Genomic DNA, 14153 nt, shown 5'->3' with positions numbered 1-14153 from the left:
ACCACCCTCACCTCCGGCAGAGGGAGCCTCAAAGACAGGACCCTGGCCAGTCCCCAAGCAGCTCAGCTAACAAAGGCTAGGTTTAGTGCAGACTTCATGACAGGGTGAGCTCTGAAGATGTAAAAAATTCAATAATAGCACATTTTACAATGGAAGTTGAAAGTGCTTGTCCCACATTGGAAATTCTATTTTTGAGGCAAACATAACAAATGATACAGAAATTTTTAAACAAATCCCAGTGTCTGGTCTTGGCCAAGCAGAGAGGAGAGGTTGTAGGGGACAGCAAGTGGAGCCACCCCCTTACCTCCCCAACCCCCACCCCATTCCAGGATGCCCCAAGGAGCAGCTGGGTGGAGCAACTAGACATCTACCCACTCACCAGCCCGAAGACAGTGGCTGACACTTCTCTACTGGAGTGACTCTCGTGACTCTGGGAGGCAGGCGGTGAGCTGGAGAGCAAACAGGGATGTCACCACTGAGCCCTAGGTGTCCAGTCCGAACTCCAGCTCCCTGGCTGGGCCCTTCCATGCTCTAAGACCAACCAAACCCATAGAAGGCATCAGAGGCCCCAGCAGCCCCACCAGTCTGCCTTCTCCAGCAGCTGCCTGCCCATCTAGAAGTCACAGCTGCCGGTCACTCTGCTGTTTCCAGAACAGCAGGCACTGCTAAGACAAACCCCAGACCCCCAAACATCCTGAAGATGGGAGTGCCCCAAGCACCCCACTCACCTTGTCCACCTGCTCTCAGCACCAGGTCAGCAGGTCCAGTGTCTACTCAGAGGCAGGGCTGATGAAGTGCTGTACCTCCTTATCAATGGGCAGTGGCTTCAATGTATGGCTTCTCCACCATCATCTCGTCTTGTTGGGGGAAGTCAAAGGACACCTGGCCCAGCTTTTTGCTGATCCCAAACTGCACAATCGGGAAGTAGGGAGCTGGGGGTAAGCCATGCAGAGCCCCCCACTAGGATGGCTGCCCTTTACCTGGGAATAGGCGCTCTGGGCGACCTTCCTCAAGTCATCCTGGGCCCCTGTGATGATGTGCCCAAAAAACAGCTGTTCAGCCACCCTCCCTCCAGCATAGTGCACATGCAGTCAAACAGTTGCTCCCACGTGTACAGATATTGCTCCCTGGGCAAGCACTGGATGTAGCCGAGCCCCTTGCCCTGGAGCTATAGTGACAGATGCTGTAAGATACAGGCAGGCAGTGCCCTGGTCAATCCCCACACAATGCTCCTGCCCCCGCCCCCTCCAGGTCTCACCCCTGGAACATCCTAGACCAATTCGTCCTACTATGACCACTGGTCACAAGGGCATGGGAGGAGAGGAGATCCCTAGGGCCCACCCAGGATTAGGTGGGTCTGGGTGGGGTCACCCCAAAGATTAACATGGAAACCACCTCCATCCTATCAGTCCCAAAGAAGTTCTGGAAGAGCCATGCTGTTGGGTCCAAAGCTTAGGAGTGAGGAAAAGTGTCAGGTGGCTGACATCCAGATCCTACCTGGAACCAACACCCCCACATGCACTTTGCTACACACCCCTGAGCAATCTTCTGAACCAAATTCCAAACCATTACGTTCATTGAAAAGTAAAAGGGCTGCCACTGAATGTATTGTGTCCACACAACCACAGGCCACACAGTCACCTGGGGAAGGTAAACACCCAGGCCTGGAAGCCAAGGGTCGAGAGATCAATATTCAGCAGAGGGTTCACATGCTCTAGGAACCAGCCCACCACAGCATGTCCGGCCTTGTGGTAGGTCACGGTCGCCTTCTCACTGAGCTGCAGGACCTGCATCTTCTCAAGGCCTACACATCAAATTCCCAGGCCAGTGAAAGGCAGAGGAGAAATGGACAGCTGGGAAGTGGGTGCAAATCCCCACCCTCCACTCAGGGAAAGTTGGGGGCTGGTTGGAGCTTCTGCTCAGCCAGTACAGACTCACAGTCTATCTGCTCCACAGATGCGGCTCAGGCCCACTTTGGTGCCTGTCTTTCCACACCAGACATTATGCTGCCTTCTGCTCTGTAGAAACCCTACCGCCCAACTGTAAAGATCTGATGCATCTGCACGCAGCAGACAGCTTTAGGAGGCTTGTTTTCAACCAGCATGATTAGGTATGTTCTGTGGCTTGCTAAGTGACACCAGAAGCTTGGAGCCCAGGAGTGATTCCCAGTGCCCTCCTACACCATAGCTTACAGGCAGTTATCAGTACGCAGAAACAGTAACAACAACTCACCCTGGGCCCAGCTTTACCACTGCTGCCAGGACAGCCCTCTAGAAGCTGTGGTGACATCTTGGGCTACCCAACACTCCACACTTGTCTATACATGTTATATTTCATTAAAGACAAACGGTTAGCACTGTTAACCTGCTATTGGTTCTCACAGCCATGGAGCTGACCATGAACAGCAGCCACTGGCCACAGGAACACCTTCCTGATCTCTGTCCCCAGGAGGGTACTCCAGAGACCCTAACTTGCTAACTGCAGCTCCCTAAACTGCTGAGCTGAAGCCAGGAGGCCAGGGAGCCATTGCTGTGCTGAAACATGCAGATCAGTAACCCCTACCTTCAGAGGACTGTCCTCGTGGCTTCCACAAGGAAGATCCTAGGGAACCCCTCACCTCTGGTCTGCAATCAGCATTTCAAACCAGGACCTGATCCACTGCCCCAGAGGCCCCATCTGTCTGAGATTCTAAATGTAGCTCTACACAGAGAATGAAAGCTGCTGGCAGATTCCTGAGTCTCAAATTTTGGTTTGGAAAGCTGTCTGTGGTTCTTGTCTCCTAAAGTAAAGCTGGGGCCCCAAGGTGAGCCTGCCAAAGCTGAGAGCTAGAAGGCCCTCCACCTCTCCAGGACTGCCCTGCTCACCAACAATGACCCTCTCAAAGGCCTGCTCAAAGTGCTTCTCCTGAACACAAGGACTCAGGTGGTGGGTGACAATCAGGGCTGCTTTGTTGCAGACACTAGAAATGTCAGCACCTGACCCAGGAAATGAAACACTGTGGACATCAGTGCCCGGGACTGTGTATTACAAGAAAAGCTCCACTACAGAAACCAGAGCCAAACTAGGGAACGGCTTTGTCAATCACCACTGTTTTGGGCCAGTTTTTTGGTTATGCAACTTACTGAGGTAGGATTTATTTAACATAAAACCTACCCATCTTCTATATTTCAAAGACTTCTAGTAAATTTATCAAGTTATGTGATTAGCACCCTAGTTTCAGACACTTCCATCATCTATGTAAAATACTCTGTGCCTGGGGCGCCTGGGTGGCTCAGTCGGATAAGAGCCTACCTTAGGTACAGATCATGATCCCAGGGTCCTGAGGTCCAGCCCTACATTTGGCTCCTTGCTCAGCAGGGAGCTCGCTTCTCCCTCTCCCTCTGCCTGCCGCTCCCTCTGCTTGTGCACACTCTCTCTCTCAAATAAATACATCTCTAAAAGGAAGGGAGGGAGGGAGGGAGGGAGGGAGGCAGGGAGGGAAGGAGGGAGGGAGGGAGGGAAGGAAGGGAGGAAGGGAGGGAGGGAGGGAGGGAAGGAAAGAGATACCCTTTGCCTGATGTGGTTAATTCCAGTACTCATCCTAGCCAACCACTCTTATACTATCTCCTTGGATCTGCCTGTTAGGGACATTTCACATAAATGGAATCACACTGTACAAAGCCTTTTGTGTGTGGCTTCTTTCACTTGGTATAACATCTGGAGGTTCATCCATATTGCAGCATGTTATCAATACTTCACTTCTTTTATGGCTGAATAATATTTCATTATATGTATACACCTTTGGTTTACCCGTTTATGCACTGATGTATATCTGGGTTGTTTCTACCTTTTGGCTATTGTGAATGACACTGCTGTGAACATTCATGTACAAGTCTTTGTATGGACATGTTTTTAATTCTCTTCGGGAGTGGAATTGCTGAGTCATATGATAACTCTGTATTTTACTTTCTGAAGAACAACCAAACTGACTTTCACAGCCTATTTTATACTCCTACCAGCAACGTATTAGGGGTCCTGTGTCTCTATACTATGTCCCTACCAACTCCTTTTTGTCTTTTATAGCTGTCCTGGTGGGTGTGAAGTGCTATCTTGTTGTAGTTTTGATTTGCATTTTCCTAATTAATAACAACATTCAGCATTTTTTTGTGTGCTTTTTGGTCATCTGTATACTATCTCTGGAAAAATGTCCATTTGCCCATTTTTAAATTGGGTTCTATGTTCTGGATTCTAAATCCTTATCAGATGCATGATTTCCAAATATTTTCTTCCATTCTGTACACTACCTTTTTTTTTTTTTTGTACACTTTTTATTCAACGGTATCCTTTGATACACAAAAGATTTTAATTTGGTAAGTCCAATTTTTTTTTCCACTTATTGTTTGTGCTTCTTGTGTCGTATTTAAGGAACCACTACCAAGTCCAAAGTCCTGAAGATCTGGCCTCCCATGGTTTCTTGTAAGCACCATATAGTTCTAGCTCTCAAATTCAGGTCTTTTACCCATTTTGAGTTAACTCAAAAAGTGCAAGGGTCCAATTTCATTGTCCCAGTATTTTCTGTTGAAGAGACTGTCCTTCCCCCATTGAATGGTCTTCACATCCCTGACAAAAATCAGCTCTGCAAATATGTACATACAGGCTTGCATCTGCAATCTGCACTCTGGATTTTGTTCTACTGGTCCATTTATGAGAGCGGACATTAAGTCTTCGTCCTACTAAGTCTAACATCTGTGCTACCTTGGGGACAGCTTTTGTCCATTTTTTTTCTAAAGATGTGTGTGAGAGACACACACAGAGAGAGAGAGAGAGGCAGAGACAGTCAGAGAGAGAAGCAGGCTCCATGCAGGGAGCCTGACATGGGACTCGATCCCAGGTCTCCAGGATCAGGCCCTGGGCTGAAGGTGGCGCTAAACCGTTGAGCCACCCGGGCTGCCCCCTTTTGTCCATTTTTTCCTGTGAATGAACCACTTATCATTTCTTTGCATATTTTGTCATATATTTTTTTAAAGATTTTATTTACTTATTCATGAGAGACACAGAGAGAGAGAGAGAGGTAGAGAGAGAAGCAGGCTCCACGCAGGGAGCCCGACATGGGACTCGATCCCGGGACTCCAGGGTCATGCCCTGGGCCGAAGGCAGGCACTAAACTGCTGAGCCACCCAGGGATCCCCCTACTTTATCATTTTTCATTGACTCATTAGCCAAGTTTTAAAATGCCCTTTTCTCTTTCACTTTCATTACTACATTATAGTGCCAAGAATGAGCAAAAATGGCAAAAGAGAACTTTACACGTCAGGTTTCTAAGGAACACCAGGTTTATTCCTGGATCCATGCCTGGATCGCCCACATAGGGGCCTGCCACACACATGGAGAGGAGGGCTGGATAGGGAGAGAACCATCAGAGTGCCACAGTTAATGCTTACTTTTGTGGCTCTTAAAAAAGTGTCAAAAGTTTTTTTAGTTTAAGAATCCCGTGGGGATCCCTGGGTGGCGCAGAGGTTTGGCGCCTGCCTTTGGCCCAGGGTGCGATCCTGGAGACCCTGGATCGAATCCCACATCAGGCTCCCGGTGCATGGAGCCTGCTTCTCCCTCTGCCTATGTCTCTGCCTCTCTCTCTCTCTGTGACTATCATAAATAAATAAAAAATTAAAAAAAAAAAAAAAAGAATCCCGTGTACATTTCTGTGTGTGAAGACAAACCATTTTCTATCCTTGCAATGCTGACATTCACAAAGGCTGCATCTGCCTCTCAGGGACAGCAGGATCCATGGGCTCAGCCTGAGACAAGAGGGCAGTCCCATGAAGCAGCCTCCTCAGGACCCCATGGGGGCTGAGGCTGGGGAGTTCAGGATCATCCCACCGAGTCATCCCTGCTGATGGGCAGCCTCTAATGTTAACCTGGGAAGAACAGAGTCTGGGAGGCCTATTCTAGTTTCTTAACTTTGATAAGTGGATGTAGGAGTCACAAAGGAAGAGAGCAGAAAGCGCATTCTTGGCAGGAAACAGACCAGGTCCTTCAGGTACCAGCTGGATCGGGTGAGAACGCCTCACTCATCACCCTGTAGCCGACAAATATACACTCCCGTGTGTGATCTGACCCCCAGCCCTTGCCCAGCACTGGGCAGGACATGGGGAGATGGCAGCACCGTACACAGCAGAATCCTCCAGAAGCAGTGGCCAACAGCTCATCAGAGTCATCATGAGACCTCCAAAGGGCTGCTGGGCAAGAAGCTGCCAGGAAAAGCCTAAACTGCCAGTGTTTAAACCACCCTGGTAGGGAAACAAGTTTCCTAGCACAGGACCTTGGGTTTTTATCACAAAGAAAAGAGAAAAGCAAAGAAAGATCCCATACTGGGAGCTCAAGCCCAAGCCAATAAAATGTAGCACAGCTCTTCACTTCAGTAGGTCTGTCCTCAGACGTTAGTTAAGTCTCTGCAGTGAAAACTTACCACATTTAAACGGAATTAAACTAGAAATTCAAATGGGTACAGATCCACTTTGGGGCTAATCCTCTCTGAGGCCTTTGATTTGCCTCAACAGATTCAAAGTTCTAAAGACAAAGGTGGACACTTGCCAGGACTGAGCAGCACAAGCAGAAACCATCCACCAATCATATGTACCTCCCATCCAGGCCGGCTAGAGCCAGTCTGGCCAACACTCACCCGTGAAGCCCAAAGGGAGTGCCGTGAGCTTTCTTGCCCAGGTGTCCTTACAGAGGCTCTCATCCAGCTTCAGTGGGTGCAGGTAGACCGTGAAGATAGTGGACCTGCCTGTGATGATGGGGGGGCCTATCAAGAGAGAGACACAGATGGCCAGAACAGGGTCACCTAATGCCACTTCGCAAAATCTACAAGGACAGTCTGAGGCTTTAGGCACTCTCCCAGCTATGTCTTTCACACTCAGTTATTCGACTAGAGCCAGGGAGCAATGACAGAAATACCCCAAATGTTATGTACACTCAGCTCTTGAATGCGTAAAACACCTTCCTGACTATGCTGCCACCGACCAACCTCAAACTCGTTCCCAGGGCTGTAACCTGACAGAGAGCAAGACAAGAACCACCCTGGGCAGCAGGCAAGTCCACACAGAATGGGTGCCTTCTCACAAATGGAAAATGCCAGCAAAGATGCAGATGCCCACTGTCCAAGTAAAAGGTGAAGGTGAGCTCTTCTGTTCTTTAACACTTCACCAAAACAAGAAGTGAAGAATACGATCTGTCACATCACTCCAACCTGTATGGACTGAAGTGACGTTTCTGCGGGCCCAGACACATCTGTTACTCCCAAAAGTGGATCGCCAGGAGACAGGGACTGGCAACAACCAAGGGCATTCGTGAGCTTCCACTTTCTCAAAATGTTGTTAACATTAACTGCTGTAGGAGCCTGATCAAAAGAAATTGCCTCCAAATACACAGATAATGATCTAAGCTGATCTTTTTTTTTTTTTTTTAAGATTTTATTTATTCATGATAGTCACAGAGAGAGAGAGAGAGGCAGAGACATAGGCAGAGGGAGAAGCAGGCTCCATGCACCGGGAGCCCGATGTGGGATTCGATCCCGGGTCTCCAGGATCGCGCCCTGGGCCAAAGGCAGGCGCCAAACCGCTGCGCCACCCAGGGATCCCTAACCTGATCTTTAACACAAGGACATGAAGACCCAACCCTGAATGCCAAAGTGACAGGCATATTCGCCCATGTAAATCAGGCAGTCAAACTGGCCAGGCTGTATAAGGGCTGGGTAGAGGATGTCAGGGCAGTTTATGCCAGCCAGCACCACAATGTTCATGAAGAGTTGAACCCTGGACATGAGAAGCAAGTGAGCCCAAGGAGAGGGCTCAGGCTGGTGTCCACTAGGACAGGACTGTGTTCCTACCTAGCTCTCCTCCTAAGGTCCTGAGAACATGTCCTCTTTCTGCACACCTGCCTATCCTTCCGGGTCCACTGGCCACCCTGAGCAGCCCTGCCCTGGCTCTGCACTTCTTTTGCTTACTCCAAAATGACTGCAGAGGTTCCTTAGTGGGGCAGACGTTCATGCCCAGGGCTGGCTGATAGCCCCTTATCTTCGACCCTTCACAGGCAGGAACCAAATAGCACACTAGTGGCTCTGGTTCTCACAGACCTCACTGCTCTGGCTGAGACACATGTCCATCAGAATAATCAGACATTCCTCAGCTAACTGGGATCTCCATGACCTGGTCTCAGGGTGTAGACTGCCATCTTTATTCATCACTGATGCCTGACTGCCTGGACTACCTCATACACCCTCCCCCCCTGCCCTAGGGAGCAAGGAGACCTCCCACTGGCCGCACTGTGTCAGTTCCCCAGCCATCTGTCGGGATCTCCATTGACTCAGCTCCGCTGGACTCACAGGGCCCAGGGAGCTGGACTGGTCAAGGGCAGTCAGGGCTGCAGAGAACAGGGATGCCCAACAGAGGAAGGGGTGGTGCTCCCACCCCCTCACTCTCAGAATGTTCTCCCCATCAACGCTTTAAGATATCAGAACAGAATGATATCTAATTAGAATCACTGTTGAATACTAAGTATAATAGAAAGTTTTGGAAATGTTTTGGTCTGAATAAGAAAAAACTAACACAGAAGACCTAATTATTCATCCTCTCAGGGTCTGCTTCCAAGGCAGCCCTCAAATGACTCTGGGAGACTGAGGAGGGTCGCCACTGTTCCTCAATAAGAAGGGCTCTCTATGCCTAAACTATTTCTGCAAACAGTGTGGTTTATGCTGAGCACCTGCCTTCCTCCTGGAAGGCTGGGATTTTGGTACATACTAGGCAAATTGTGCCACGTGACCAGCCCCCAGGGAAAACTGTGGTCAGCCATTCGCCCACGTGTTGTCACAGCTCAACACCAGGGGCATCAGTGCCCTCCTGCCTCCTCCTCAAAGAAGCTGCAGCCAAAAAAAAATTAAAAAAATAAAAAAAATTAAAAAAAAGAAGCTGCAGCCGACTTCCCTGGACTGCACCCTGCCCTATGCAGAATTTGCTCTGTGTCTGTCATTTGTCACAGTTGGGAGTACGACCACACCTGAGGTCCTGGGAGTCCTCCTAGTCAATCACCAAACCCAGGGTACTCTTTGGCAACCCCAAAATGAAGATCAAAACTTTCCACAGGCCCAGTGAAAGCTTCTCCAAACTGGAAAATTGGCATCAACGCCTAGATGTTTCCATTAAAGCCTCAGCAGATCTAACAAGCTATCAGACACACTCAGCTGGAATCACTGAGAAAAAGTCTTAACTGGGAGGTAAAAGAGCTATTTTGGTACATGAAGTGGGCCTGGGCACCCATGAGATTCTGGGTCAGGGATGGCAGCAGAAGAGAGGCTCAGAGAGGAAGGAGCACAGGTTCTATCCTATGCTAGGAGGGATGGAGGAGCTCCCATCTACCTGGTCCACTCCCCAAGAGGACCTCACCACCGCATCTCTGCTAAGCCCTTCTGATGGTAGGGCAGGGGTGGGGTGCATTGGCCCCTCATCTTATCACTGAGTACTGGGGTCCTGTGTTGATCTGACATAGCTTTCTTCACTAAGTCTGCCTGAAAGCAGCCTTCCTAAAAATCGAACCATCAGGGATTCTCACCCAGGGAGTTTACAGAAACAAAAGGCTGGAGGAGGGTCACATGAGTTCTGGCAGTGCTGACAACACAAGCCTGCTCTCAGCAGTTGTTGGTGGCATCCACTCACCATCCATCTCTACAAGCATCTAGTTCAGTATGCTCTCCTGCTTGCTCTGGCCTCTAAAGTACCCTTGGCCTCACATCCTGCCAACTGCATCAATTTCATCAATGAATAAGATACAAGGAGCATTTTTTTTTAGCCATTGCAAACATGTCATGAAACTGAAATAGCAATCCACAGAGAGTTGGTTTTGTTTCTGGTATGAAGACAAAAATGAGTGTGACCCAAGTCTTTCCTCTGCAACCCAAAGCTTATCTGACATTCGTGGCATGTTGCCAGGGTCCACACAAAACCTGGGGCTGACTCAAGGGCAAGCAGCCACCTACCCTTACTGGCCCAACACCAACAAACATTCTGAAGAGCTCTGACCCACTCACAGTGATGAAAGACACTTTGGTCTCCCCTGCAGTTGCTTTGGCAAGAAGCGTTTTGCCAGTACCAGAAGGACCAGTGAGCATGGCTCACTGAAACAGAAAGGGGACTCCTGGACAGATAGAACCCCAAAAGAGTCCCATTTTCTATTTAAACAGGTGGGGCAACCTGGGTGGCTCAGCGGTTTAGCACCACCTTCAGCCCACGGCATGATCCTGGAGACTCGGGGTCGAGTCCCACGTCGGGCTCCCTGCATGGAGCCTGCTTCTCTCTCTGCCTGTGTCTCTGCCTCTCTGTCTGTGTCTCTCGTGAATAAACAAATAAAATTGTTTTTAAAAAAAATTAAAAAAAAAAAAAGGTGACTTCTAGGCATCACTAACAAGAATCCCTAAGATGATGCACCATAGTCTGAGGTTTTCTTTTCAATATTTTCTGCTTAGAAAATAAATGCATTCTGACCATAAAGAGTTCAAACACTATAGACATATGAAAGCCCATTCAGCTAAGCAGGTTATTTCTTCACAAAAGCTCCCAGGATGAGGGCTTGCTGGATCAAAGGGTCTGAATGTCTATTTTAAGTTGCTGTCAAACTGCTCTACAAAATATTGACACCAATTCACACTCCCCCCAATCCCTCAGATCTTAGGCCACAGTCAGTCTGTACAGCTTCACAGCTAGCTGGTCTCAACAACAGAAACGCTGACCCGTGTGCTTCATCTGCTGAACAGGCATTGCCTATCTGTGGTCATTGGCACCATGTTTCCCTGTCTGTGACTTGCCCTTTCCTATCCTGGCTTAAGGTTTAAAATCACCAATTCACATTCTGGTAACACACCTCAATGTTCATTTTATGGATTACCATTACGCCTGAAAATTGAAAAGAGATTTAAAGCAGAGAGCATTGGGACGCCTGGGTTGCTCAGTGGTTAGCCTTTGGCTCAGGGCATAATCCCAGGGTCCTGGGATTGAGTCCCACGTTGGGCTCCCCTCAGGGAGCCTGCTTCTCCTTCTACCTATGTTTCTGCCCCTCTCTCTGTGTCTCTCAGGAATAAATAAAATCTTTTAAAAATAAAAAAATAAAGCAGCGAGCATCTATTATCCCATCTCTAGTGAAGGGTGTGGGTTAGCATCTAATTACCTCAAAGGAGACCATAGGTTTGTTTTTTGTTTAAGTCTTTAAAAACAAAAACAAAATACTCACAAAGGTAGGGGAGAGGGAGTCACAAAACTCAAACTCACAAAATGGTGTTAGACTCCACGTCTCCATGAATACAGATGTGGGATTCACCGTGGATCCATCACCAGTTGTGTGACCGATCACACACACAGCCAATTCTTATAGATGAGGAAGCAGTGGAATCCTGGGTACATATGTCCACATATACTATATAGATCACTTTACTAAGTCATCGAACTTCATACCCAGGAGGAGCTAAAAAGCCATATGGTCCCTGATATCCTTAGCACCACACAGAATGACAGAGAGAGCCCCCACCCCCACCCCAGCCCACAACCAGCCGGTGGGGGGGGGAGGGCAGTCACACTTCAGGTGACCTGCCTGCCCTGCCTACTGTTTATCATACCCACCTTTCCCAGTACATACAAGCCCCCTGTAGCACCCAACTGTAAAGCCCAGGTGAATGGCAACTGGGGTGGGTGCTGGTCAATCTCCAACTGAGAGCCCAAGAGCAACCCCTACCTCTGTCTCACACGCGAGTGCACACACACACACCTTTCTAGCTAACATTCATCAGACTACAGAACAGAAACGGCACCACCCATCTCTAGTCCCCAGGCTCACAGTGGTCCCTAACTTGTTGCTATTATGCAGAATAAACTGTTCAGTGGCAACCACCCTACAGGGAATAGCTGAAGAAAGCAAGAGCTCCTGCAAGGTCTGTGCACTAAGCACAGTCTATTCTAGGAGCTCTTCAGCTGGTCCATGGTCCAGGGATGACTGATGGGTCTGTGAGTCAATGTTCTAAGATGCAAATCCTTCTGGGAAAAGGACTCCCAGTTTGTCAGGCCTTCAGAGGGTCCATGACATAGAAAGGGACCAATAGATAGATCCCACAGTCAGAATTACTATGGCTCCATTTCCTCTTATAGAACAGCTTAACCCACACCCACACTACACCTCTATCCCCAACAGGATCAAGGGTTTACCATGAAGCAGTTGTATCTGACCCCAAACCTGTTTATGCAAGTATTTGCTGTTTTAATTATGTAATTTAACATTATGTAAACTAATAAAAAGGGAGCAAGAAAAAGGCTGCTCCTTCAAAAACTAAGTTGAAGGCTTTAGATAATAAAGCAATAAAGGAAAATAGCTAAAAACAAAACAAAAAACTGTCAATGTGAGTAGGTGAGAAAACTCCAAGAGTAAGAAAAAAATCATAAAAATATAGAAGGTTCTCCACTCAGTTTGCTTTGCTTCTAAGTTCTCACTTCATTCAGAGGAACAAACTGTAGACAACAAGAGGTTTTTATGCAGGACACTTAACAGAAGAGTCTGATCACTGGAACTAAATTAGAAGGAAAGACTACCCTCTAAACGAAAGGCATGAGCTTGTGCTTTCAGTGACCAAACACACGTCTCACATGGGTCTGTACTATTCTTAGGGCTCTACAGTCCCACAGTTCAAAAAAGTAAACTCACTGTGGTTTCAATCTGATAAGAGGATCTTCACCATTCTGCCCTGGCAAACGCTACTTCTTCTTGATTAATAAAATATACAATCTGGGGCAGCCCCGGTGGCGCAGCGGTTTAGCGCCGCCTGCAGCCCAGGGCGTGATCCTGGAGACCGGGGATCGAGTCCCACATCAGGCTCCCTGCATGGGGCCTGCTTCTCCCTCTGCCTGTGTCTCTGCCTCTCTCTCGCTGTGTCTCTCATGAATAAATAAAAAATAAAATCTTAAAATAAATAAATAAATAAAATAAAATAAAATAAAATAAAATACACAATCTGTACAAAAAGCTAAGTGGTCTCATAATGGTCCACACTAAACCATGGTGATCTCTGGCCTGGACCTGGAGTTCAGAGCACTATGATATTTTCTGAAATCAATACCTTTGGGGGACGACTGGGTGGCTCAGCGGTTGAGCATCTGCCTTTGGCTCAGGGAGTGATCCCTATGTCCCGGGATCGAGTCCCACATCAGGCTCCCTACATGGAGCCTGCTTCTTCTCCCTCTGCCTATGTCTTTGGCCTCTCTGTGTGTGTAACTCTCATGAATAAATTTAAAAAATAAATAAATAAATACATTTGGAATTCTGGTTCTTAAGTCCTGATACTGCTTGGGATTCATTCTTCAGGAAATTCACAAATTCCATAATCTCCCAACTTGGTCTCTTTACACCACCTGCATCTGCAAACTACACATCCACATCGTTCTTCAAGACCCTGGTAGTTGTCTCCCCAGAACTGAAGAGGGGGCCCCTCCACGCTCGCCACACCCAGCCCCCATTGGGCCTCTCCTCACAGCATAGAGAAGGATGCCCACTAAAAGAAGTGTAGGTGCCAGGCTTCGCAAACAAGAGCTAGAAGATCCAAGGAAACCATTTTCAGTTCCCTTGAGAGAAGGGCTATGACAAGCAGACTACTCTCAACTCTAGTTTTGTTATACAAGGAATTAGTTTTCTTTAAAAATGTGCCAAAGTGGGATCCCTGGGTGGCGCAGTGGTTTAGCGCCTGCCTTTGGCCCAGGGCGCGATCCTGGAGACCCGGGATCGAATCCCACGTCGGGCTCCCGGCATGGAGCCTGCTTCTCCCTCTGCCTATGTCTCTGCCTCTCTCTCTCTCTCTCTCTCTATGTGACTATCATAAATAAATAAAAATTTTTTTTAAAAATGTGCCAAAGCCTGGGAGCACCTGGATGGTTCAGTCGGCAAAGTGGCTGACTTCACCTCAGGTCGTGATCTCAGGGTCCTGGGATCAGGCCCCAAATTAGTCCCAAGTCAGGCCAGTCGGCTTGGCCTGTTCCCTCACTCTCTGTCCCTACCACCACTCATGCAGGTGCTCTCTTTCTCTCAAATAAGTAATCTTAAAAAACAAACATGTCAGAGCCTGGACACAGCATTCAGCCTTCCTCCAACCC

The 14153-nt window shown here is 48.2% G+C and overlaps 1 protein-coding gene across 19 annotated transcripts in view; it reads right to left on the bottom strand.

Moving 5' to 3' along the window:
- Window positions 1-14153, bottom strand: part of DRC4 (dynein regulatory complex subunit 4) — a 59997-nt gene that overhangs the window by 33655 nt on the left and 12189 nt on the right. For 16 of the 19 annotated variants that reach the window (XM_077891225.1, XM_077891229.1, XM_077891214.1 and 13 more), the window contains 3 exons: window positions 6659-6784; window positions 729-1027; window positions 380-449 (listed from right to left, as the gene is read on the bottom strand). The gene's annotated coding sequence lies outside the window, so the exon portion shown is untranslated. The remainder of the gene's footprint in view (window positions 1-379; window positions 450-728; window positions 1028-6658; window positions 6785-14153) is intronic. The other 3 variants (XM_077891216.1, XM_077891219.1, XM_077891222.1) reach the window with 2 other exon arrangements.

The sequence above is a fragment of the Canis aureus genome, chromosome 3 (genome assembly GCF_053574225.1).
Source record: "Canis aureus isolate CA01 chromosome 3, VMU_Caureus_v.1.0, whole genome shotgun sequence".
NCBI lineage: Eukaryota > Metazoa > Chordata > Mammalia > Carnivora > Canidae > Canis > Canis aureus.
Note: the sequence above shows the minus strand (reverse complement) of the source record. Positions and strands in the feature narration are given on the sequence as shown.